Below are 27,500 nucleotides of genomic sequence, written 5' to 3'. Positions count from 1 at the left end.
TATAAGCTAATGAAACAAACAACAACAACAAAAAAAAAACTCAATGCCAAGAATGGACTGACTCTCTAAAAACCTCAAACAATACTAGTTATTGCCTCTACTCTTGATTACCCACTAAAACTGGATGGTAAGGCCCCATTCCCATTACTAAAGACATTATATACATGAGCTTTAAAACAAACAAGGAGAAATCAAACTAATGTTGACTTCACAGCCTCATCTCTATTGGCTAGTGTTCATAGTGATAAAAAGTGCTATGCAAGCAACCAGAAGGAAAAAATAATCATCAACCTTTCCCAGCTGTGAATCCTGCAAACTACAATAATAATTGGCCAGGCAAGGTATGCCTACCTCTACAATAGTGGCACAATATTATGGAGTAAGCAACCACTCTCAAATTACTCTAACTATAATACAACATCCTTCTAGTAATACATTATAGCACATTATTTGTGATGACTTAGGCATTCATCATCCCAGGGGGAAAAAGACATTCAGTTACATCAACATTTCACACATATGGAAAGTTCAGCATTATATATTTAACAGCCCACTGTTAAAATATCGAATCATGTGTATAATTTAAAATATAATCCTATCATAAAGAATTCTTTTAAAAGATGACGCACATTAAAGATTGCCCAAAGACCATACGGTACAAGCCTGCTCCTACAGGAGGTGCTTTAGGGAAGTGAGACCTGATGAGAAGTAATTAAGTTCATGAGGCCTTGAAGGGAATGATGAAATACCCAAGTACTTTTAACTTTCCTTCCCTTTTTCAGGCCTCAGCCATAAAGTGAGGGATTTGTACTCCCAGGCATTCCCATCAAGATGCACTGCCTTAGCATTAAGCCTAAAAGCAACTTGGCCAACACACCTTCTATTGAAATCTCTGAAAGCATAAAGCAAAGGAAACCTTTTCTCTTTCTAAGTTTATTTCTAGTACTACTCATGATAAAAAACCTAACACAACCAGAGACCAATTAAAAATAAAAACAACTACCAAAGCTTCTTATTTATTGGGTGACAGAGGCTACAGCTTAAGATTTGTTGAACAAATCCTGAAATTAGTAAAAATGAGGCCTTCTATTTCCTTTTGCTACTCAAAAACTGACCATGGTTATCAAAATAAGACTCTTAGAAATGAAGGAACAACAGCAAACTCACTTTTAAGGTACTATAATTACTTTCAATAAATTAAATATACTAATTTTCAAATAATGTAAGAGAAAAATTTCAAATTCTTCCTTTCCCCCCTTGCTCTCCATTTTCCTGTTACTCTGTCTTTCTTCACACTTACATGGACATGTAAAATCTGTTCATATTTGGTTACCAAGTTGGTAACCAAAACAAAATCTTCCAGGAAGAAACTCTGAAGACTTTTCTATTCAGCAGACATTTACTTCTTAGAAATGGAAATTCTGCTGATCACATTCTCTAGATATCAAAGAGCTCAGACAAGGAACATTCTCTCTGTTAAATTCACAGGTCAGTAAAGTAATATTTTATTGAAATAAATAACAGAAGCATCCTCCTTTTATATTTCATATCACAAGTTTCATATATATATGTATATATGTATCCCCTCCTTATGTTATACATTCTGGCATAAAATTCTATATCCCTAATATTATCCTAGCAAAAATGCATTGAATTTCATACCATTTATAACATTTGTCCATATATGCCCCTTAAAAAGAAGCCTAAATTAATTCATTTTATACCCAACAGATATCAAAAGGTCTTGGACCTTTTAATGTTCAATATTCTTAAGAGTTCAAAAAATGATTACTTCAACTAGTGACATTTCATAGTTTTTATTCTGGAGAATAACCTGATTAAAGCAGACCACTCACTAATAAAGTGCAACTTAATAAATCATGTGGACTCTTATTTTGTTCAAACCCTTACTAACTCCTTGCACCATCTGTTACCATCAAAACTATATGACAAGATATGATATATAATTAATAGGTAAACAACAATCTAATTAAAATGGACAAATACTCCATGTTCCTGCCATTTGGGAGCTCTAATTACAGACTAAATTTTAAGCTTGAATTAAATATTTAAGCTCGAAAATTAACTTTCCTTCTCGAGCCTTGAATACATTAATACAGATATGTGAAGCGACTTCCTGATGGGAACTTAAACATGTAATTTAGTTTCATCAAAGCAGTTACTAATTGTTAAGCAGAAGTACCTTACCATATGTACACAATAGCTATTTAGAGCTGAAAAGGTGGTTCTAAAGCACCCCTCTGCAACCCTTTCCTGACATAAATATAAAATGTATATGCAGAACACCAGTTTAATAATACACACTGAAAATAAATTATTTAGAGTCTTAAGCCTTCTATGCTTTCTGAAAAAACTAGAAACTGGTCTAAATAAACAAAATAGTACCTGAGCATATGATAAAGTATAACCATTTAGGAAACCAAGAGATACTCAAGGAAAAAAGCATCTGGGTATAACACAACCATATTACACAGAAGGAATTTAAACCCTGATCCAATGAATGAAAATAGCAAGCATGTATGAACTCTTTTCCTTCATATGTCTCTTCAAAGAACACAGCAGGCTTGAAACTAATGCTCTAGAAGCATATTAAGAGGACAAATAAACCACCTCCTATATTTTCCATTTCTTTTTTAATGCAGTTAAGAGTAAGATTTCAGAACAAATGACTTAAACAGGCAACTATTTAAAGATATAAATCCTCTAAGAATGTAAGAATACATTTCTTTTGCACTGACCTTGTATACTGGGTAATAAATGGGGGTTGTGGACTGCAAAGAGACAAACTGCTAAACAAACATTGTATCACTCTTAGAAAGAACTATTTACATCCTTTATGAACACAACAGACTAATTAGCAGGTCAACTTTATTAAGGTGGTTTACTTACAATAGTGTGCTGCCAAATGGCAGGGTATGGTGGAGCACACCTATTGTTCTAGCACTCCTTCGCAGAGATAGTCAGATCTCTGCAAGTTCAAGGTCAGTCTGGTTTACATAGTGAGTTCCAAGCCAGCTGGGGCTACAGGGAGACCCTGTCTCAAAAAGACATAAATAATACTGCCAAAGACATGTGGAAAATACTTTTATTTACATATTATTTTTTAAAGCAGTAAGTAGTGTATAACTACTAGGTTTTACTAAAAAAAAAACAAAACTGGTTTTCATGATTACATAGGAAAAGTAGACACTGCACTGTTTAACACTCAAGATCAATTGCATATACCTATCCTGTAAATGTTTACAGAATTAAACTGAAATTCTATATTTAATAATGAACAGAGGGGGCCAACAAGATGGCACAGCAGTTAAAAGTGACTAGCTGCTCTTACAGAGGACCTAGGTTCGATTCCCAGCATCCATATGGTGGCTAACAACCATCTGTTAACTCCAGTTCGGAGAGATCTGGCACCCTCTTCTGACCTTCACAGGCACTGCATGACACAGGTACATTTACATACATGCAGGCAATATACTCATACAGGGAAAAAAAATATTTTAAAAATAATGAATAGTGGGCCAGTGAGAGATGACTCAGTGGGCTAAAACTTGCTGTGCAAACCTAGGCATCAGAGGTTGAACCCCAGAATCCAAAGTCAAATGAGAGAACCAATTCCTGAAATTGTCCTCTGACCCCCCACATGTGCTATGGCATTCATGCACTTGTGCTCATATACATGACATATACATACATATATACATACACACACAAAATGATGAAAAATAATAAATTTTTAATTTAAAAACATTTGTTATTTTGGCAATAAGAGCTATACTTAATAGTTTTTTGGCTTAAGAATTAACAAGCCTTTATTCACCTACTATTTTCTCTATGACTATTCCTTCATCTTAAAATTGCCAAGATTTAACTCATGCTTTAATCTTTACTAAATACAATAAAGCAGTGATATTTCTAGTTGCTTAATTATCCAACTACCTAATGTAAGAGTAGATCTTATTTTTATTATTTATTTATTTATTTATTTATTTATTTATTTATTTATTTATTTATTTATTTAATTTTTTCAGTCTCTTTGAGACAGGGTCTCCCTGGAACTCCAGCTGGCCTGGAACTCAATATTGTAGATGAGGCTGCCCTTGAACTCACAGAGATATACATGCCTCTGCCTCCCAAGTGCTGGAATTAAAGGCATGAGCCATCACGCTCAGTGAGTATAACTTCATTTTTAAAAATAGCACAGATCCACCCTCAGCCTGTAAGCTGATGTCTCTAATCATCATTAATTCACAAAATACACAAGTATATGGGTTCAAAGATGCCTTGTAATTACCCTGAAGTTCCATAAAGACTTGCAGTCAAAGATTGGCAGTTACCTAAATATAAAAAACAAGAGTGTTCTTCAAGCAATTATTTGAAGTAAAGTTTGTTTTTCATGTTTTCTACATCATGTTAAGATTTGGAAATAGAAGATAATCAGGTATTGTGACTCAAAGATTACAAACCCTGTTCTAAAAATGTGATGGAAAACAAAAATTTGGCTGGTTTAAGCATTATGGTTCTCTGCTGATATTAAATCAATCAACTGTATGATACCAGAAGTTCCTCCAGAATGCAGGCTAGAAAAGTCTATTCAATTTTATTTAAAATCTGTATGCTGTAAAAGTACATGCCATAAAATTTACAAGGATTACAACTAGATAGATATGAAATTCATGACATATTGATTAAACATATTGAACTGGTTTTTAAAACCAATTTATATAAATGATTATAATAGTCTATATTATGTTTAGCCTTTGAGGCATATGGTAGTAAATTTGAATTTAATTATAAATTTACATGAATATAGAAAGTTCAGTAATTTTTATCCATTATGCATATGAAATAGCAATTTAAAAGAGGACAGTACTTTATAAAAGTAGTAGAGGCTGAAGTTCAATCCAGAAATCTAAGTTACTTCTTAAAAAGCAACCAAAGAATGACTGACTTGTCAGGCAAAAATGAGAAAAGGGGTATAACTGATAGAGAAGACACTATTGAAAATTATGCAGTAATGTTTCTATAATATATATATACACACACTTATAATTTATGTGCTATAATTGAAAATTATCCTTATATAATTATAAATATGGACTTAGCTACAAGTGACTTGCTTACTACATATTTCTATAAAACAAATATAAAAACCTCATACTGGATACAATATACATACACATTTAGATTCAAACTACTAATTAAGACAGGTACAGAGTAACTTCAGTTTGAGAAACTTAACCTAAAGTATTTTTAAAGTACAGCAAGTCTTTTGGTAAGTACCAAAAATTAGAGGCTCCATCGTGGTCAAAGGAGGGTCAATCTGTCCTTTCCATCTGTAGGGCTCAAGTTCTGAGTAGTCTGAAGCCTCTATATGAGCTGAAGTGGGGGGCCTTGATCTACCCCCTAGTTTCATCAAAAGGCTAAATAACCAGAAAAACTTTAAATATTAACAGTATAAAACACAATTTATTAATTTGAAGTTCACATTTTCAATACAAAGTCAGAAGCATAATCCAGGCCTAATTGTTTGCAGCTATATTTCAGATACAATATTCTATTCTCTTTAAATTTATTTTGTGTGTGTGGTATATGAACATGTACCTGTCCGTGTGTGTGCATGTGTGAGTACACATGTGCAGGAGGCCAGAGAATGTTGAGTGTATTTCTCTATCATTTTCCACCTTATTTTTTCTTCCCCACCTTATTTTTTAAGAGAGGGTCTCTCTGTACTGAATCTGTAGTTCAATATTTCGTCAAGACTGGCTGATCAGGGAACTTAGAAATCTTCCTGTCTGTGCCTCCCCCAGTGCTAAGATTACTGAAGCACACCACAACTACACCCAGCTTCTTTATGTGGGTGCTTGGAATCTGAACTTACTTCCTAATGCTTTGGGGGCAAGCAATTTTTATGATTCCGTTCTACAAAGACAGAGAGTGAAAGGTATTTACATGTATGAAAACTGTTACCTTACCTTTATTTCAAGTAGTACTTGACTAAGTGGGCTTTAAATGCTCTTTCACTTCTCTAACATTTTATTAAGAATCTTTTAAAGACAAATGGATCCAGTAGGCAAGGGGAACTCACTTGATCTCCCTTTCAGACATTAAAAAAAAAAAAAATCACACAAATATTTTCTTAGGCTATTAAAGAAATTGAAATAATTCTTAAAGTTTTTAGTCTCTGATAACTAAGATTTAGTCAGTCAAGAAACAACATATAATTAGTTCTGAAACCTTACTTTGCAGAAAAGTTGTATTACAAAAAGCAAGTGGTAACAAAGCCTTTATCTGTCTTCAAAATGTTCATGGCTAGGATTCCAATATGCACACACATATCTGATATTCTCTGGTGGTAGATTTTATTCCCAGTTCACATGATGAGATTTCAAGACAGCGGTTATTTTCTGAAGGTCTACTATGAAATTCCTATGCCACTTTGCCATCATTGTTCTATTCAGCCTTAAGTTCTCATATTCCTTCTCTCTTCCTGCAAGTACTTTCAAATTCGTTACAGTTTCTAGTTAGAGTGGATTAAATTTCAATCCCTTATTTCCATTCCCTTTTCACTTCCCCACACCAATCCTAAACATGGAGCTACCATTTCAGCTAGTGTCTTACAGATCTCTGTCCCCTCTTATTGTGCTGTATCATTGTACTTTTCTGAAAATGTTCAAAAGCACCATTTGCACCCTACACCCAAATTGACAGAAGCAGAGGAAATAATGGAATAGCAGACATTCCTTCTATCTTTGATTCACTCACCAATTAAAACATCCATATCCACTATGATAAACAAGGAACCCTATACTCTTGGGATACGAACTGCTGTCAGGAGTTGCAGAACTGAAAATCTGCAAGCAGTATACTGTTGATATTCACCATCATGTTAATACTAAGGCCACACTCACCCTCAGTTTCTCTCATACATTTATTGGCAGGCTGGAAGACCATTACTGCCAGACAAAGGGCATCTATAAAGGCTAAAATTAAAATGTTCTATGCCCTAACCCAACAACTCTTACCAATGGTCTGGCTGAGACTTATTAAAGGTGTGTCACCAAGTGAGACTCTTCCTTTCCAGGGTGGCTTCCTTCTTCTCTACTATCACAGACGTCAGACAAGCAGTGCAGTCTGAAGACTTTGTTTGCTTACTGTAGCATCTTCTCTCCCTTATCTTCACTTTCCTAAGATTTTCCCCAAAGGAACTTCTTAGAAATTCTAGTTCAGCACCTACCTAACTGGATTTAAAGCCCACTCAATGGGAGGAACTCATGTGTAATACTGTAAAAATAGCCTGTCTCAAAAAAAAAAAAAAACCTCCCCCCCAAAAAAGCCAAATATATGTGGCTGAAGAGGTCATAGATCTTAGAGAAAACACTAAGGTTGCCACATCCCTAGACAAATTTAATTTCTTACTACATAATAAATATGAATCCTTATATTTACAGACAAGTACACCAGCCACCACTCATCAAAGAAGCTTCTTTTGCAACAGACAGAGATTATTACAGAGTTCCATAACTGGTCACACACAGAATAAGTGCCTGTGAAATGCCCAACCCTAAGTGACACATTTACAAGGGAACCTCTATACCTAAGGCACATGGAACATACTGGAAAAGGGGTTAGAGAGACTACTAATGCACTTCTCAACTCTCATCAATGAAGCTCCCTTATGCAACAAAGGACAATAAACACAAAAGACCTCAAATGGCCAAAGCATAGAGAATAAGAGTTTTCAGAGTGTGGGCCCTTAGACAAGGCTCCTATATTAAACTCCACCCACCCAAGGCTCAGGGACCATTGTGGAAGAGGGGGCAGAATGACTTTTAGAGCCTGGGGAAGAGGTGCATGACCATATAGAAACAAGAGTCTTACAGGTGCCTGGGACCTTGCTCATATGAATCTACAGCAATGATGTCAGCATACACAAGACACATTGAAATTCAAGCAGAGAAAAACCCAGCACAGAACTGGGGGAACGGGCAGCAGGCCCCAATCTTAGGAAAATAATTATTGGCAGCTGATTACTGCTGGGTGAGGGAGAGCTAATCTTCTTTAAGAGAGTGACTCTAGATAGGCTGATTAGACCCAAGTGGATGAACTTGTACTCAGGGACATCTGGATACACTAAAGTGACTTGACAGGCCTTAACATAAATGACAGGATGCATTAGTTAGTTAGTGCTTCCCTCCTTCATCCCAACTAGTTCTTCTTTTCTCATCACATTGCTTAATGGTACTGAGCTTGTCTGATGTCTTCTTTATCTCTCTCTATAATCCCTGCACAGTCTTACACATACATACCTGTAAAACACAGATGTTCATCTTTGTTTTACCAATGCTTGACACAATGCTTATAGAGTACTTAATAAATTATTAAGTTCATGCCAATAGTTATTAGTCTTATGAATCTAAACATAGCTAAGTCTAACTGAGCTCCTAGGCTTGAAAGATCCATTTATTCAACCATCTTCTAAATATCTGTAATCAATAAGATATCTAAAAACAAGTCATCCTCTTCTCCTTTAGATTGTGTCTCTTGTATTTAAAGAATCTAAGGAATGATAGAACTAATCAGTCACTCAAACCTAAAACTTGCATTTCCTTCTTGAACTTCTCATATGCAATCAACTCTCGATCTGGTTAAATCTCTCTCCTAGGTTAGTTTGTTCCTCTTCCTTACCTCTATCTCAACAATTCAGTTCTTAATGTTTTCCCCCTGACCTGCCAGTCTCCCAAAAAGCATCTGGGATCTTGAATTTCTTTTTCCAATTCTACTTGCTCAATGTTACTTAAATGCTCTAACATTTATATGTGATCATACCTCCCCTCAGCTTGAATTTCTTCAGTAGGCTATAATGCCCGACATTACAACTTGAGCCTATTCAAGGCAATCAGTCTTCCTCTTCTCCTTTTTTCTTCTAAAGGAGAAAAATAAAATAAAAAAACTCTCAAACTCAATATACTACATAAAAAGCTCTACAAAAATACAATCTGAGCTCTCATCATGTCTAACATTAAAATCCAATGGCTTTCAGATTTACTAATACACTAGGTTTGAAGTCATTTGGGGGTTGGTATAGGCAATATTTCCTTCTGTTTGTACTGTCTTATCTTCCCTTCAACATTCTTTACATGCCCAGCCTACACTTTCCCTGGGTCGTTTCCATGGAATTCCTCAAACTCACCTCTGAATTGGTTTAAGAATTCTTCTGAAGTGTACTGTCACCCACACGTGTTCCTGTCACATTATCCTTTATACTAGATAGCAATTTTTAAAAATATTTTATTATTGTTAAGTGTATGAGTATATTGCCTACATGTATGTGAGTTCACCTGTGTCGTGCAATGCTGCGGAGGTCAGAAGAAGACTTCAGATTCCCCTGGAACTGGAGTTAAGGATGGTTTGTAGCCGTCATGTGGGTGCTGGGAATTGAACCCAGGTCCTCTGCAAGAGCAGTCAGTGCTCTTAACCGCTAAGCCATCTCTCCAGCCCCTAGATAGTAATTTTTAATTGCTAGCCTGTTCCCCATAAATCTTAAGCTCTTAACAAAAGGATCCTATCTTGACTTCACTGATCCAACACCTAGAACATTATTTGCTATAGTAGTAAACAGAAAGTGTTCAGTAGAAAAAGTTATAAAAGAGAGATCTTTAGAATCTCAATAAATGGATCGACTATTTAAAAAACAACTGTAATTCATGCTTACTAGGCCTCAGGCAGAAAGCCAGACCTCTAAAATTGTCTTTCCTGAACACTGAGGAAATTATCCTGAACTACTATAGGTGTTCATGAATAAACCAGACCTATCTACTAATGCTCAATGACTATGGCACTTTTTTCATTTCATTTCCTTTGTGTCTCTATGTCACATTTTCAGTCTGCTGATTTCTCTACCTCCAACGTAAGTTTGGGCAGGTCACATGTGATACTCCATCTAAGAATCTATTTCTCCCTCTGCTCTGTACTAGTACCTGAAGTTGCTACTGTCACCTACAGGATCCATTGTAGTTTCTTCTGGATGCTCCCAACTCCCACTAAGCCTTGCTTACCTCTGTTCTATTTGGCTTAAGACCACTGCCATCAATCATGCTACCCACACCTTTCCAACACTGATGCACAGTAGCTTGCAAAATATAGTTATTTGTACACTGGCAAAGGAGAAAGAAGACCTTTCTTCTAGTCTCTCAGAAATTATAAAGGTCATGCTGTTTGTCACCAAACATCCTACAGTACAATCCCTGACTCTCGATTTTACTTTTCTTATAATCCAACCAACCATATTTCTATTTCCATAGGCTTTTAATATAGGCCTAATAAATTCTGAGAAAGAAAGCAAAACACAGGCTGAATTTTAAAAGTTAGCTTCAGTAACCACAGACTCATCATCATACATTATGGTTTAACAGTGTCTTCTACAGGTCAATATGCTTAGAAGTTTGGTTCCCAGGGAGGCAATGTTGAGATGGTAGAAGCTTTAAGAGGTAGGTATAGTGTTAAGTAATTAGGGTATGGTAGCAGTGTCTTGAAAGACATTAATGTTAATCTCATAGTCAGAATTCTGGTGGAACAGAAATTCTGTTACATGGCAAGGCCATCCCGTGTTCATGGCCTATTCTCCATATGCCAGTCCTATTTCTAGTTTTCAGCCATGTTAGGAGTTTTTGCCATGTTGTCTGGACCTACCAGCCATCAAAATTAAGAGCCAGGATCTCACAGAGATCTACCTGTCTCCACCCTCCAAGTGTTGGAATTAAAGACTTGAGCCAACATGCACAGCTTTTAAAACTTACATCTGTATCTATGTATCAAAGACTATGGGAAAGTCAACTCTGCTGGTCTCCATATCTCAGACAGGGCTGAAGCCCTGCAGTAACTACAAGTGAAGCCCACTGGGAATATGATAACCAGAAAAGGCCTAAACATGAAGATAAAAGTCAAGAAATATTAAAAGTGGAATACTCTTGGCTCCATGAGAAACTCATAGTTAATATATTTCATTAAATATTACGTATACTAAGCAAAAGTTTTCACATTTACAATAGATGCTTCCTTTTCTTAGACGTATTCCCACAAATTAACATTTTCATTGTATTTTGGTGTGATTAGTGCAGCAATGCCACACAACCTACATTACAGAACAGCATGCAGCAGAAATCATTCTACCTACTAAACTGGGAGGTACAGCACAGCTCTCAGAATTCCAAAATTTACTTCTGTTGAACATTTGTGGGGAAATCCATAGTTGTAAAGGACAGCAGATGATAATCTGTCAGGCTGAGAAGACTCAGTAATGTCATCTCTACAATGGGAGATTTTTTCTATATGTCATGAAAGTAAGAAAAAAAAATAATGACTTTTCTTCAAGTTTTATACTCATTTCAGAACCTTCTTTGGAACATATATTAACATAATTGTAAATAAGGCAAAGAACTGGCAAAAAAGAATATTGCAATTTTTCTGAAAATTAAAAATGTTAATAACTGTAGAATAAACATCAACATCCCTAGTGCTGGAGAGATGGCTCAGTGGTTAAGCGCACTGACTGCTCTTGCTGAGGATGCAGGTTCAGTTCCCGGCATAAACATGATGCTAACAGCCATCCATAATTCCAGATCCAGGGGGATATGACACACTTTTCTGGCCTCCATGGGAATTGCACACACAGATGCACTTACATACATATAGGTCAAACATTCATACAGTAAATAAATTAATAAAAGATAAATTTAATAAAATAACATCACTGATAACTTCAAATTTGGTTATGAAAACTAGAAATCTTTATTTTTGTTCACTTGTTTTGGTACTTTTCCTGGATTTTTAACACTATCCCCCTAGAATCTGTATTATGAAGGACAAAAATGAAACATGGGGGCTTAAAATTGCACTACTTTAAATTGAAGAATGGCAAAGAAGCAAAAGGTACAGGGCAGATTTTAGTCTGTTTGAAGTACTGGTTAATTTTAATCTATAAAAAGGTCACAATTCAGCTTTAAGTATAACTCAAAACATAGCACAGCATATGATAAGAAAATGTGTATGGTGGCATTTTTGAAATAAGCAATGATTTTTAAAAAACAGCTCTAGTTGTATTGCTTTTGTTGGCTTTGTGGACATCCATTTTCCTAATGTAGATGGTCCTTTAGAAACTAGCAATTCTAAAGCAAAAGGAATAAGCATGAACTTATTTTAAAAATTTAAGCACTTTTTCAAAAATTGTATCTCTATTTACAATGCCCCGTTATCTGCAAGGTCTACAAGGCTGCAACTCTATGATCAATACTTTAACAAAAAATATTAGCACATGCACACACAAAATAAATCTTATCTCCATTAAAGTACCCATTTTTAGGTTGCATGTATCAATTCCACTAAAGAAAACTTAGAAAATCATTCCAAATACTTTGATTATGTGAGGCAACTTCAAATGGAGACGATATATTTGAATGAACAAGTTCTGATAAATTTATTTTTAAAAATGCCTCACAATTTCTTGGAAAGCTAGAACTGGGTCCCTTAAGTAATCAGGCTAGTCTCAAACTACAATAGTCCTTCAACTACCTCCCCAAATGGTAGGATTATGGGTACATATCATCATGCATGGCTAGATATAAATTGCTTAAGTTTACAAAATTTTACTTTGTATGTTCATTTTTAGTTATAGTATCTACAGAAATATTTCCTACTTTTAAAAAATTCATCAAAATATTGGGGCTGGAGAGATAGCTCAGCAGTTAAGAACACTGTTCTTGCAGAAGACCCGGGTTCGAATTCTAGCACCAACATGGCTGTTAACAACTGTCCAAAAATCCAGTCCCAGGGGATCCAACAGCCTCTTCTGTCCTCCGCAAGCATTGCAGGACATGGGTGCACTTACCTACACGCAGGCAATACATACATACACATAAAAAAATAAAAATTCTTTTTTATAAAATCTTTTTTAAAAATTCATCAAAATACAACTCAACATAAAATACCACTACTTGTAGAAAAGGTAACAACTATAAATTACATTTGAGCACTTTAAGGATAATAACTTATATTCTGATCAATGAAATGCTTTAAAATAGGTAAAGTTAAAAACATAACTTGCTACCCTAATATATACCTGTAGGTAAATATCAACACAACATTTTAAAATATTTATACTTTCTTCAATGTATCATAATCTTAAAACCTCATCCCCAAATAGTTTTTATTTGTATTTTTTAGTACAACATATAATTTTGATCTTTATTATAAAAATGAAAAAAAAATATTTTGACCATAAGCCACAGGCGTTCAATGTCTTAAACCGAAGCACTGAAATTAATAATAAATTCTAAATACAGAAAATAATGCCTCATAAACAGTGTAAGAGCCAAGTACTGTCTAAGAAGCCATATGTTTTTTTCTCATTGTTCAAAAAAAGGAGATGACTTCCCGTCACTTATGTTTCTGATTAGCAAGGTGATTTATGCCACAATCACTAAAAATGCCAGCAAGTGAATGAGAAAATGCATAGTGACTGCACCAGATGTGCACAATAAACAGGAATCCCATTGTAATCTCTGGTACTTAGTTTATATGAAGGTAATGTAGGAAACACTCTTGGATATGGCAAAGTCACTCTTTTTTTACATTTGACTATAAATGATATGAAATAAATTGTGTGTTTTATACTTTATGGCATGCATACATTGATAAATTAGGTACCGTTTTGTATCCCGACTTATCTACAAGACAAACCTGGCTAAGATCATGGGGATTAATTGCTTCAGAAGTGTGAAATGCAGCTTTCCCATTCTTTTCTGCACACTCAGTGAAGAAACAATGATTAATCACTGTTTAACTATTCTCTTGAGGATCTACAAGATTGCCAAAGCAGGACTTATCCTCATAAATCCAAAACATACAGGTTTAGATTTGTTGCCAACAACCAAAAGAACTTGAACTTAAACCCATTTGTTATCAGATTAAAATAACGTCAAGGTTTTAAAACCTTAGTAGTAGACGATTCTCTTTAATCAGTTACTTCAAAGGAAAATTAGATTAACAAGTAAGATACAGCTAAAGCTTGTGTATTTTACAATAGCACTAACAACCATACCTTTAAAACTTGGAAAATCTCACTGACCTAATAATGTAAAACAACATATTATTGAACTTGAGCTGATAGTCTCTCTTAGCTATGTAAATCATTCTTCTGTTCTACTTATAAAAATTAAAACATTTGCACACAGAACTCAGAAGAAATGGCTATTTCTGACAAATGTTATTCTACACAACTTGAACTGAATAGAATCTAAGTATTCAGCACTGCACATTTGCATACATACACAATATGCACATCTGCATACATACACAATATATGCACATACACAAATAAGCATATATACATGTGTGTGTGTGTGTGTGTGTATCTTATACTAGGGAATGAACCCAGTGTCTTGCATATGTTAAGCAAATAATCTACCACTGAGCTATAACTCAGCCCCTGACACTCTTGACATAAAATATTTCTAAACCTTTGTATGACTGATAATGTGAAACTTCAAGCCTCTCATGTTATACTATGAATGATCAAAATAAAAAGTATAATATTTTGAACAGGAATAGTTAAGAGCAGATATTTCTAATATATTCAAATAGTTTAGGTATTCAAAATATCCTTAGTCAATGTTCAGTAATATTAAAAGAAACTACAACTCTTAGGAAAAATTTTCATATAATTTACAAAACCTGGGCACATAGTTTTGCTACCTGATATTTAATATTTTGATAATTAATGTAATATTATTAGCATCAGTCATTACAAATTAAAGATTAAAAAAATTTCATTTAAATGGGTCAGTTGTTCACAGACTACAAATAATTCTCTTTTTTTTTTCTTTTTTTTTTTTCTTTTTTTTTTTTTTTTTTTTTTTCTTTTTTTTTTTGTCTTTTTTGAGACAGGGTCTCCCTGTAGCCCCAGCTGTCCTGAACTCACTATGCAGACCAGGCTGGCCTTGAACTCACAGAGATCCACCTGCCTCTGCCTCCCAAGTGCTGGAATTAAAGGCATGCACCACCATGCCTGGCACAAATAATTCTTAAAGTGAGAAAAATCTTTAAAATTTTCAGATTTCAAAATACAATAGGAATATCTGATCGCCTTAAATGCATGTGAAACAGAAACATAGCCACTTTTTAATCATAAAGGATTGGTTTCCTATTCATCTGCATAGTTGCTAATGTATCTTTTCTCCTACAAATCACTGGGACTCTGCTGCTTCTCTCTGATCTACTGAACACACAGAAGACTGCTAGAACTACTGCTAGGGTGAGGCAGACTGTGGGTCCACTCCACTGGTCATTATGCCTTGTAACTCAGTGAGGAAGAGAAGGGGACACAGATCCCTGATTTCCTTCTCACTTCTTATTCAGTATTGAATTCTCTATTATCACAAAAGTGAAGCCTGTATCTATGCACACACAGTGAAACTTTAAAAATAATTAAAAAAAAAAAAACTTTAGAATGAATTTGGCAAGAAGAAAAAGAAAACAATTTTGTTCACATTACCCAATTTAAAAGCAAAAGTGTGTATTAAGAAATAATTCTCCAGAAAGCTATTTACCATAAATGGTTAATTGACATTTTTGAGTCAAGTGAATAAATTCATTCTCATTGATTTTACCCTCAAAACTGACATTTTAAAGTTCATAAGCAGATTATCATCCTTTCATACATTCTCAAAAATCTTATCTAATAAAAATTTTCAATTCAATGAAAAATATTTAAAAGTCATCCTTCTGTATTACTCAGAATATACTATTAGCCTAAAATCCTATACAGAAAAATGTGTCTTCTTTAGCTTAGAAAAATTATTAGGATAAATAGGACTGAAGGTTCAAGGATGAATATGACTTCTAAAGGAATATGAGTGTAACAGAGGAAAGGAGTTGGCATTTTTTGCACTGAGGTTTCTTTTAAACTTTGTGCTTATGAAGAAAATTTTCTATCAATTGTTTAATTTTGTAACCTCAACACAGAAATAGGATCCAAAATGGGAACAGTCTAAAAAATTATACATGTAAAGTGAAAGGAGGGAGAAAAATAATGAGGTTTTTTAATAATAAAGTACTGCATAAAGCATCCACTAGGAAGATGGTGAAAGCATGAACTTCTTGAACATGAAACATGGAATTCTCTGAGGACTCTTCTCAGCCTACAGTGTTGGGCATTTATTTCACATACTGGACTGGTACACTACATACTGGACAGTCCAGAGATAAAACACATATTTTATGTGTCAAACCATGATATAATATAAGTACAGTCACAACGAAAATGAGAACTTTTACTTTAAAAAAATGTGTATGAGTGTTTTGCTGCATGTATGAATGTGCATTCTCTTTTGGCCTGGCAACCAAGAAAATGGTGAGTTCTATGGTTAAAACTGGTGTAAGTACTGAGTTACTGGAAAAGCTGGATGCTGTGCACAGGTTACTCAGTTGCCTTTCTGTTTGGGCCTTGTAACTTAAGCACTAAACTATTAAACAGAGTGAACACACCATTTGGATCATATCACAGGGCACTATAAGCAGTATCAACAATGGGGCAGGCTGGAGAGATGGCTCAGGGATTAAAAGCAATGGCTGCTCCTACAGAAGACCCAGGTTAGGTCCCCAGCACCCATATGGTGGCTAACAACCATTCATAACTCCAGATCCGGGGGATCCAACACCCTCTTCTGACTTCCGTGGACACTGCATGACATAGGCACACTGTTTCTGTACACACTCTAATCAGATTCGTTGTCTAAAAAAGTTGTTCTTCTCAAGGTCACCAATGACTTCCAAAGGTAAATCCAACAGTCAATTCACAGACGTTCTCTGATAAACTTCATTTATCAAGAGTTTTTGTAGATGATCATTCCCCTTTTCACTGAAATTCAACCTATCCACAGATTCCAAAAGACAAATTAATTTCTTAGCATCTCTCTGTTTCTCCTCTCGACACCTCTACTTCTCTTAGCCCTTTACTTAGAGTGCTCCAAGCTAAGGTCTTAAATTTCCCCCAGGTAGAGAACTATGTTGCATTACCATTAAATGTCAAATGCCATCTACAACTGACAGATTCTACAGTTTTTCTTTGATCCCAAACATTTCTTTTTACTCATTTCCTGTGCTGAATTTTGAACTCTCCCAGAACCCCGGAGCAGCATATCTGTTTTGTTGGCCTCTAATAGATGTTTCCTATTTACCATGTTCAAAGCCAAACACCTGACCTATACGAATGTACTCCTTTCATAATCCCACTTTTGTTATTAAATTCTATTATCAAATGAAAAATATTAGATTCATTCTTGACTCGTCTCTTTTCCCATAACTCAGATCTATCATCTAATCCTGTTCTAGCCACAGTTACCTTATTTCTAACCATCTACATAGTCTTTCTGCTTCTGATCTGGCTCCCTTAAAAAAATATGTTCCCAACCTGGCAGCTAGTAATTCTTTGAAACTGTGTATTAGATGATGAAACTCACCTTATCTCATTCAAAATAAAAGCTGGGGCTGGAGAGATTGGTCAGTAGTTAAGAACACCAGTTATTCTTACAGAGCACTTGGGTTCCATTCCCAGTACCCACACGGCAGTTAACAACTGTCCTAACTCCAGTTCCAGGGAATCTGATGCTGTCTTCTGACCTTCATGGGCATTGCATGGCATCGGTGCACTTACATGCATGCAGGCAATACATTCATACATAGGAAAATAAAAATAATAAAATATTTTTAAAAAGCTAAATAAAGCCAGGACAGCTGGGGCTACAGGGAGACCCTGTCTCAAAAAGACCACACATCAGTAACAGCCCTGCCTCAAATCTCTCAAACCGCTTTGTAAAATTTCCACCCATCTCCCCTATCCTCTGAACTCTATCTCCCAATTCTTTCTTTCCTCCATTGACACTCCTTAACCTGCTACATATTTCACTTACTTAGCTAACTATCTGGGAACCACTCTATGTTAAAATGCTTTAAACCAGGGAAATTTATGGATTTCTGTGTTGGTTTTGTTTTCCAATATGACAGCTTCTAGAAAAATCTTCAATGAACAAGACTGTCTTTTAATTTCTCATGAAGAATAATTGTTGGTAAAGTTTTGAAAGTTCTCAATAAAATCACTTTACACTGAGAAAGACACACCCAACTGAACATATAGTCAACTCTAAGAATGAGAAAAAAATTTAATAGGCACAATTTAGAAAATACACTCTATATTTATCTTTCCAAATATTTATCTACAAGAATCTAAGAATGAGGATGGCAACAGGACAAAAGAAATACAGAACTAGCACAGTAATGCAATAAAACACAATCTAAAATTAATACTGCCAAAGAATGTAGGGGAAGCTCTGGTTCACTATAAAACAGTTAAGTGAGAATCATCTTCAAAAGGTATAGATAACTTCAGAAAAAAAGTTATTTTATGATTTGAGTTTTAAGAATCTAGAGTACAACTATGCTTATTAATAAACAGATGCATATCTTTCATAAGCATTCAGCAAACAGAAATTTAAAACCCTTTAAAAAAAAAAAAAAAAAAAAAGTCTGAGGGGCCACCCCAGGGGTTACAAACAAATATGTGGGGTTCCAAAAACCCACCCCAAGAAAAAAAAAAAAAAAAAAAAAAAGTCTGGAGAGTCAGCTCAGAGGTTAACAACACATATGTTGGGTTCCCAGAACCCAAGCTAAGAGATTCACAACTACCTGTAAGTCAAGCTCCAGGGGGATCCAACACCTCTAGCTTGGGCTTCAGCAGGCACCAGCACAAATGTGCATACACCCACACATACATGCATACAAATAATTGAAAGTAAACTAAATGTTAAAAGTTAAAGAATTAAGGCTGTAAGCAAAAAGCTAATACAAATGTGAAATAAATGTTCTACAATTTTAAATAAAGAAAGGTAAGAAATCTTTAATTCTGGGGGAAAATGTCTACTGGTCAATTAATTCTGGAGAGAAAACAGACCAAAGTATATTGATATAAAACTAATAACTAGAAAAATTAGCACAGCCTAAGAAATTAAAGATTATACATAAGACATAAATTATTTTACAATCATTTGTCTAAAATGATACTTTTCTGAAAAACTGTATCACTGTTGTAAGATATTCTTTACTTTTACCTTACCTGTCCTTGTCCTAAGATATTTTAATAACAATAAATGGAAAATAATAAATGTTGATAATTATGAGAAACCTAGGAGCCTCATGAACTACCTACAGGGAGGTGAAATGGTGCAGCCACCATGAACATGGTCAATTCTCAAAAAGTTAAACAAAGAATGTGATCTCAAAATGTCACTACTAGGTGTATTCCCAAAGAGGTGAAACTAGCTATTCAAAGAAGAAAGCATCTATCCACAGACATGGCAACACTATTCATGACAATGAAAAGGTAGAATGGATTTGTCCACTCCTCTATTGAAAAATTTAGAGATTATGGAATGTTACTCAGCTAAAAGAACCAATGAAGTATTTAAATGCTACAACATAAGTAAAATCTGAAAGAAAGAAAGAAAGAAAGAAAGAAAGAAAGAAAGAAAGAAAGAAAAGAAAGAAAAGAAAAGAAAAAAACCTGTGGGAAAACCCAGGGAGATAATGATTACTTTTGAATGTAGAATGGATCCATGGGAATAAATTCATGTCAAAAGGTTATTCTTTCCAATTCTGAGATATAACTGTATGCCCCTATGTTTTCCCTACTGAACAACCCAGTAAGTATTCTAATCTTTCCTAGCAGTTACTCAGTTCTTCCCAGTCACCTGATAGCTTACAGTGAATGCAAAGAAGAGATATAGCACAGACAGCAGAAAAGACACCCTTACTGAAGCACAAAGGAAACTGCCTCATTCCCTCCACTTTCTGATGAGTTGGTCATGAACAAATATATAAGTAATCTGAAGCAGGATTTTTGAAACTGCAAAGCTATACACTACTGAATTGGAAAATAAATTTAGTTTAGAACCCAATATATATTAAATGAATTAAACAGAAAATAAGACAGAAATAGTACACTCCAAAGTTCTTAAGATTATTTGAAATCATTTCTGTTTTTTATACTAGTAGGAACTGACTCATAAATGTAAAATGTATTTATTACTATGGGTTGGAATAAGGAGGAAGATCACCACATCATGAACTGAAATCTTTTTTTCTTTTGTTCAGAGTAGCTAGGGATCAAACTCAGGGCTTCATACATACTAATCGGCACTCTGTCACTAAGCGAAACCCTCATATTCTGAGATACTTTCAACTCTAAACTTACTCTAATTTCCTATGCTCTTAACAAATATATTGATGCCCAAAGGGAAAAATCTATATACAAGGCCTATGAAGTTCATGGTGGCACACAACTTTAATCCCAGCACCTGGGAGGAAGAGGCAGAGGAATCTCTGTGAGATCCAGGCCAGCCTGATCTACATATGCATTCCAGGCCAGCTGGGGCTAGAAACCCTTTCTCAAAGAGATCCCTCCCCAAACAAAAGGGGGGGAAGGTTATGAATATAAAAAGCATACCCAGAAAAATGTTTCCAAAAAATTGTAATATAGTTCTACTGGCAAACTGTCATGTTCTTAGGAGACAAGCATTAGCTTACTCATTAATCACTATTTCCTCAACTATTTAACTCCCAGAAGAGTCACTTTACAATAGCAACAAAATGACACATCATAACCCAGGAAAATATCTGTGAACCAAAAAGCACTTGGTCATATGAAACAAATCACTTGCTACGTCATTTAACTTTTCACTAAAATGATAGAAAGGGCTGCAACAACATAAAACTGTTGAAATGACAGAAGTGTTGAAATCATGAGAGTTAAATAATATCACATTTTTAAATTATAATACAAAAAAATGGAAATCTGACATTTAAAAAATAAAATTCCATTGAAAATGGATTTCAAAGCATTAATAAAATGTAAAATTAGAATATGATGCATCAAGTGATAATTGAATAGTATTTGTAAGTTAAAAATTCCCATAGTCTAGGCCCCAGTGGGAAGCCACTGCACTTGTTTTGTTAGATGGATGTGATGCATCTGCTAAAGGACCGTCCAAGCCTTTGTATTTACATCCATAGGTTAAGTTATTATAGCAGCCACTGTTCAGAGGTTCTTGCTTCTTGCTGTTTGTGTTTTTATAGTAGATGGAATCCCACTGAAATGGGCCAACAGCCCATGGAAAACAGATGATGCAGAGACTGGAAAGTTCAGTACCTTGCCACAATGGGAGGAAGATCATCCCACACCTAGCACCCCCTCAAAGGCTCAGGGACTTTTGCGGAAGAGGTTGGTGGAAAGAATGTAACAGCCGGAGGAAGGGGTGGAGTGTTAGCTGAAAGTGTCCTCCAACCATTATGCTTGCTAGCTATAGTCACACCTCCTTTCCACGATCATCAAAGAGTCGATAGGGGAGTCAGTTACCCTGCAACCCAATCAGTTGTCCTTAGCTGCATGCAGGGGAGGGGCTAAGGATATATAAGCCAATAACACCAGGAGGCACCTCTCTCACCATTTTCTGTGGCTGTCAGGAAGTCACAGGATCTGTATTTGTGTGGACTTTTAGTGCAACTGTAAATGGGGGGGAGGGGACCACCAACTCCTCTGCAAATAAGCCCCCACACCATATGCTCTGGTCAAAAAAAAAAAAAAAGGAAAATGATAGGTATTTAGATAGATAAAAGAGAGGGATCTGACTAAACTATAAGTGGATGGACTTGCACTGGGGAACATCTGGGGACAATGACTTGACACAGCGGGCCTTAATACCCAGGACAGAGTATATGGGTTCCAGTGATGGGGGGAGCTATGGGAGGGTGCTGGAGGGTACAGGGCTATAAAGATGATTCGATTGTTTGAGATATTCTGTATGAAATACAACAAAATTTAATAAAAACAATTTTTTTAAAAATTAAAAAAATAAAAAATATATACACAAAAACCTTCCATATTCTTATCCTATAGAAAATTTAAAAACAGATTCTCCATAGGAGAACTAGCTACCCCATTCCTCTCATCACTGACCCCACAAGCCTCTCTCACAGGCTGACTCCTATTCCTTAAACCCAAATCCCAGGATTACCTTCACAAACTAGATTAACCACTCACCCTACCATAGATCCCTAAGTTCTCACCCAGACTGCCCCCTTAACACCAAATTCCCAGCCTTGGGATCAAGCAGACAGACCTGCTCAGCCAGGACTCTAATAAGTTGGATCAAGCTCACTGCCTCCCTCCCCCATTACTCTCATCCACCTCTATCCCCTCTCTCACAGGTAGGCTCCACCCTAGTCCCGTCCCCTGTTGGCCTCTCTCACAGGCAGGCCCAGCCCCAGATCCAACTCATTCTCCACAAGAGGACTAGATACCCCATCCCTCTCATCACTGTCCCTGCAAGCCTCTCTCACAGACTGACTCCTATTCCTTAAACCCAAATCCCAGGACTACCTTCCCAAACCAGATTAACAACTCACCCTAACATAGATCTCTAAGTTCTCAGCCAGACAGCCCCCTCACCACCAAATTCCCAGCCTTGGGATCAGGCAGACAGACCTGCTTAGGCAGGACTCTGAACCAAAACTAAATTAAACAAAAGCAGAGTAGAAGTTCCTGTTGAACACACAACTGACAAAGAACATCCATATGTGCAGACAGCAATGCAAAAACACAAATAATATGAAAAACCAGGAAAATATTTCTCCAACAAAACCCACGAGTCTTACAGAAGGGCAGAACATTAAGAATCAAACTACAGAATCCCAGGACACAGAATTTAAAAGAACAATGATAAACATAATCAAAGAATTACAAGAAAACATGGAGAAACAACTCAAAGAAATCAAAGAGGAAAGATTTTGATGGAAGCTCAAGAATATACAAATACGCGGCTTAATGAAAAATAAAAAACAATTTATAATTTGAAAAGAAAATACATTAAAGAGATAGAAATAGTGAAGAAAACACAAATGGAAATGAACATGGGACTGAAAGACTCAATAAACCAACTAGAAACAACAGGAGAAAGTCTCACAAGCAGAATGAATGAAATGGAAAACAGAATATCAAGACTGGAGAATAAAGCTGAAGATCTGGACTCCTTAAATAAAGACTATGCAAAATTTAAAAAGAAGAAAAAATAACATAGAAATGGAATACTTAGGAAATGTGGGACAACATAAAATGACCAAATCTACGTATTATAGGCATACAGGAAAGAGAAGAAAAGCAAACCAGTCGCATTGCACAGATCTTCAATAGGATTATAGAAAACTTCCCTAAATAAAGGAAAGATAAACCTATAGAGCTTCAAGCAGCACAGAGAATACTATTAAAATACGATCAGAACAGAAAGTTGCCACATTATATCATAGTAAAAACATAAAATGTGCAAAACAAAGAAAGGGTACTGAAAGTTGCTAGAGAAAAATAATAAGTTACATATAAAGGAAAACCCATCAGAATAACAGCTAACTATGAATGTCAGAAGAGCCTGGAAGAATTCCCAGTTCTAAAAAACCATGGATGCCAACCTCAAATACTTTACCCAGCAAAACTATCTATCAAGGTTTAAAGGGAACAGAAAATTTTCCATGATACACATAGGCTGAAAGAATTCATGTCTTCCAAATCAGCACTACAGAGAATACTTGAAGCAATATAAAGGATTGAACAATGGAATGAGTATGCCCAAGAGACTACAGAAAGAAAATAAAGAAAGGTATATTGACAGAAACACAAAATAGGGCCACAAACTCAAAGAAATTAAAATGACACTACACAATCCGCACCTTTCAATATTAACACTAAATATCAATGGCCTCAACTCCCATGTCAAAAGACACAGGATGGTGCAATGGATCAAAAAAGAAAACCTATCTTTTTGTTGTCTTCAAGAAACTCATCTCACCTTCAAGGACAGACACTGTCTTAGAGCGAAAGAATTGAAAAAACTTATATTCCAAGCAAATGGCCCTAAGAAGCAAGTACGTGTTGCAATTTTAATATATGACAAAATAGACTTCAAACTAAAACTCATCAGAAGAGATAAGGAGGGTTGCTTCATTCTAGTCAAAGGAACAATTGACCAAGAAGATATAACAATCATGAACATTTATGTACCAAAGTCTGTAGCACCTAATTTCATAAAATCAGTTGTCCAGGACTATAAAACAAAGGTTGGCACCAACTCAGTGATAGTGGGAGACTTTAATACCCCACTTTCTTCAACAGACAGGTCAACAGGACAAAGAATAAACAAAGAGACATCTGAATTAAATGACATATTATATGAAATGTACATAACAGATATATACAGAATATTCCACCCAACCACCAAAGAATAGGAGGTAATTTCTACTCAGCAGCAGCTCATGCAAGCTATTCTAAAATTGACCACATTCTGGGGCACAAAAGAAAAAAAAAAACCTCAACAAATACAAAAAAATTGAAATAACTCCACATTGTCTATCAAACCACAGTGCAATAAAGCTCATAATCAACAGCAAAAGAAACTCTAGTAACTACACAAACTCAAGGAGATTAAACAACACACTCCTGAATCAAGAATGGGTCAAAGAAGAAATTAAGAAATAAAAGTATTCCTGGAACAAAATGAAAACAAGAACACAACACAACAAAACCTCTGGGACACCATAAAAGCAGTCCTAAGAAGTAAGTTTATAGCTCTTAGTGCCTACATTAAAAAAGTCAGAAAGAGCACATAAGTGACTTAACATTGTAACTCAAGACTTTGGAAAAGCAAGACCAAATAACACCCAAACACAGTAGATGAGAAATAACAAAACTCAGGGCAGAAATTAATGAAATAGAAACAAAGAAAATAATACAAAAAATTGATGAATTTAAGAGCTGGTTCTTTGAAAGGTTAAACAAGACAGGCAGACCATTAGCCCAGTTAACCGAAAGAAAGAAAGAGCAAATCCAAATTAACAAAATCACAGATTAAAGGGGAAACATCACAACCAAAAAAAAAAAAAAAAAAAAAAAATCTAAAATTTTAAAGAGAATACTTTAAAAATCTATACTCTATTAAATTTGAAAATTTAAAATGGATGAATTACTAAAATTATGGTCACCACCAAAGTTAAACCAAAAGGAGATTGAAAGCCTAAACAGACCTATAACAAATAAGGAAATTGAAGCAGTAGTATAAAACCCCCGAACTAAAAAAAAGCCCAGGCCCAGATGGATTCACAGAGAATTCTACCAGACATTCAGAGAAAATCTACAACCAATACTGTTTAAATTATTCAAGGGGCTGGAGAGATGGCTCAGCAGTTAACACCAGTTTTTCTTGCAGAAGACCCAGGTTTGAATCTCAGCACCCACATGGCAGCTAATGGCTGTCCATAACTCCAGTCCCAGGGTATCTGACAGCCTCTTCTGACCTCCACAGGCATTGCATGACAGGGGTGCAATTATCTACATGCAGGCAATACACACATAAACATAAAATAAAAATAATAAAAATTTTACAAAATTATTCAAAAAGAAACAGAGTGAGAATTCCCAAACTCCTTCTATGAAGCCAGTATCACTCTAATACCAAAACCAAGTAAAGATACAAGAAAAAAAGAAAACTATAGACTCCTATCTTTAATGAACATAGATGCAATGATACTCAACAAAGTATCTGAAAACCGCATACAGACACACATCAAAAATCATCCACCATGATCAAGTCAGCGTTATTCCATGGAAGCAGGGATGGTTCAACATTCCTGAGTCAATAAATGTAATAAAACATATAAATGGACTTAAAGACAGAAACCACATGGTCGTCTCAATAGATGCAGAAAAGGCATTTGACAAAATCCAACATGCATTCATGTTAAAAGTCCTAGAAGGAGTTGGACTGGAGGAAACAAACCTCAACATAATTAAAGCTATATACAACCAGCCCATAGCCAACATCATCCTAAATGGAGAAAAACTGGAAGAATTCCCATTCAAATCAGGAACCAGACAGGGCTGTTCACTATCTTCATTTATTTTCAATATGATGCTTGAAACCCTTGCTGGAGCAACAAGACAAGAGAAGGAAATTAAAGGAGTAAAAATCAGAAAAGAGGAGGTCAAATTATACCTATTTGCAGATGATATATCATACATACGAGATCCCAAAATTTCCACTAGAAAACTATTATGATTAATGCTTTCAGTTAAGGGACAGGATACAAAATCAACTTTAAAAAATCAGTAGCCTTTCTATATACCAATAACAAGAAATCAGAAAAAGCACTAAAGGAAACCCTCCCATTCTCAATAGCCTCAAAAAAATAAAAAATAAAAAAAAAGAATAAACCGAACCAAGACACTAAAGATCTCTACAAAGACAATTTCAAAACTCGAACAAAAGAGATAGGGGAAGACACTAGGAGATGGAAAGCCCTCCATGCTCATGGACTGGTAGAATCAATATTGTGAAAATGACCATCTTACCAAAAGCAATTTATAGATGAAATGCAATCCCAATCAAAATATCCATGACATTCTTCATGGAGCTTAATAAAATAATCCTAAAATTCACATGGAATCACAAAAGAGCTTGGATAGTCAAAACAGTCTTGGGCAAAAGGAACACTGCTGGGGGGATCACAATACCAGGTTTCAAATTAAATTAAAGAGCTATAGTTATAAAAACAGCGTGGTACTGGCACAAAAATAGACACATAGATCAATGGAACACAACAGAAGACCCAAACACAAATTCATATAATTTCAGCCACCTGATATTTGACAAAGGTGCTAAGAACACACAATGGAAGAAAGATAGCATCTTCAACAAGTGGTGCTGGAAAAACTATATCTTCACCTGCAGAAAAATGAAACTTGACCCTTATCTTTCACTCCACATGAAAGTCCAGCTCCAAATGGATCAAAGACCTCAATATAAAACCTGAAACTCAGAACCTGCTAGAAAGAAAACACAGGCAGCACTCTCCAAGACACAGGCATAGAAAAGGACTTTCTAAACCAGAAACCAGCTGCTCAGGCACTAAGGTCAATAATCAATAAGTGGGACCTCATTAAATTACACTGAGTGGGAGAAAATCTTTACCAGATATACATCCAACAGAAGATTAATATCCAGAATATACAAAGAACTCAAAAAACAAAGAAGAAGATAAACAACCCAATAAAAAGATAGGCGACAGACCTAAACAGATAGTTCTCAAGTGAAGAGATAAAAGTGGCTAAGAAGCACCTTAAAAAGTGCTCAACAGCCTTACTAATTAGAGAAATGCAAATCAAAACCAAGATTTCATCTTACCCCAGTTAGATTGGCCAATATCAAGAGAATGGAAGACTCCAAATGCTGGAGAGGATGTGGAGAAAGAGGAACACTCATTCACTGCTGGTGGGAATGCAAACTCGTGCAACCACTATGGAAAGCAGTGTGGAAAACCCTCAAAAATCTAAA

The 27,500-nt window shown here is 35.5% G+C and overlaps 1 protein-coding gene across 8 annotated transcripts in view; it reads right to left on the bottom strand.

Annotated features, from left to right (window-relative positions):
* The window catches only part of Tbc1d5 (TBC1 domain family member 5), a 545,935-nt gene that overhangs the window by 412,481 nt on the left and 105,954 nt on the right, over positions 1–27,500 (bottom strand). Inside the window, exon 3 of one of the 8 annotated variants that reach the window (XM_029554509.1) lies at positions 8,848–8,944. The exons of the other annotated variants lie outside the window; for them this stretch is intronic. The gene's annotated coding sequence lies outside the window, so the exon portion shown is untranslated. The remainder of the gene's footprint in view (positions 1–8,847; positions 8,945–27,500) is intronic. 8 annotated transcript variants of the gene reach the window in all.

This window comes from Nannospalax galili, unplaced genomic scaffold (assembly GCF_000622305.1).
Source record: "Nannospalax galili isolate Female #2095 unplaced genomic scaffold, S.galili_v1.0 scaffold364, whole genome shotgun sequence".
Lineage (NCBI taxonomy): Eukaryota > Metazoa > Chordata > Mammalia > Rodentia > Spalacidae > Nannospalax > Nannospalax galili.
Note: the sequence above shows the minus strand (reverse complement) of the source record. Positions and strands in the feature narration are given on the sequence as shown.